The following is a 1,463-nucleotide window of genomic DNA, read 5'->3' as shown; positions in this document are numbered from 1 at the left end:
AATATAACCAATGTCCAACGCATGGACTAAATCTAACCAATGTCCAACGCATGGACTGAATATAACCAACGTCCAACGCATGGACTAAATCTAACCAACGTATGTCCAACGCGAGGACTGAGTTGGATTGTAGTCCAACACGAGGACTTTAGTGGATTATAGTCCAACACGAGGACTGAAATGTGAATGCACGTCCGACACATGGACTAAATAAAATACGTGTCCAACACATGGACCGAAATGATAAGTATCCAACACATGGATCAACAGTAAGATATGCCCAACACATGGACTATAAGTAAAGAGGTGCAATTGTCAAAGGTATATGTGGAAAGATATACATATCCTAAACTCGCACGTGTCTCGATGTACGGGTCTAAACTTGTGTCAAAAGTGTCAACTCACATGTATAGACAAGTCACTATCATTGCAATGTAGTGTCAGATAATCGAGGCGACCCCTCGGATGTATAAAATGTACAACCAACACGAATATATGCACAAACAGTGCGGCGGTCGACCGCAGAGACCCCTCCGGTCGACCGCTCACTGAGCCGAAACTCACTGGGCTCAGAACTGAGCGGCGGTCGACCGCAGAGGTCATGTCGGTCGACCGCTCAAATAGCAGAAACATTCTGCTGAAACTAACTCAGGGCGGTCGACCGCCGCGTCCATTGCGGTCGACCGCGAAGCTGACAGAAGCCCAGTTAGGGTTTCTGTCGGCTTCAAAACCCAAACAAACTTAACGATTTCCATTATAGCATAACTCTAACATTTATACCAAGTCATAGGATAGAGAACTACAAGTTTTAATCATTTAAAATCTAACAATTAGATTTCCAATAAGACAACAAAAGAAACATGATTTAGATGTCATTAAAGCAGTAAAACATGATTAATTCTTATTTAACCATTTTCAGATCTAGATCTCATAAAAACAAATTCGTGGGTGGGTTTTTAAACATCTGAAATACTTGAGCTATGCATCATATACCATAATGATTTATTACTTGTACCAAAAATACGATTTTAGGCCCAATAAAACCGGATTAAAACCCAAATCTAAGCATAAGGCAAAAAGGGGTGAAGTTGGGCGAGATGTTACTCGCCTCTGATGAGAACCAAGCCCTAGATCTGTAGGAGAATGATTCCTCTCGCTGAATCCACCAAGAATCTCGCGAAATTCCACCGAAAATCCTTCGAAACGCCCAAAAATGCCACAAACCGAGCTAGGGTTTTGAGAGGAGAGAGAGAAGGGGGCTGAGGCTATTAGGGTTCAATAGAGGGTTCTGAGAGCTTCAAAACGAGTATATATAAGTGGGGTAACAACCGGGTTTGGTATAAACAAAACCCGACCCGAAACAGAACTGGCAGAACCAGGTTCGCTGCGCGGTCGACCGCAGCGACCACGGCGGTCGACTGCGCAGGTTCCTGGGTCATTCTCAGACTGGGGTTCGGTAAAAA

Source organism: Asparagus officinalis, unplaced genomic scaffold (assembly GCF_001876935.1).
Source record: "Asparagus officinalis unplaced genomic scaffold, Aspof.V1 AsparagusV1_Un1468, whole genome shotgun sequence".
NCBI classification, from domain to species: domain Eukaryota; kingdom Viridiplantae; phylum Streptophyta; class Magnoliopsida; order Asparagales; family Asparagaceae; genus Asparagus; species Asparagus officinalis.
Note: the sequence above shows the minus strand (reverse complement) of the source record.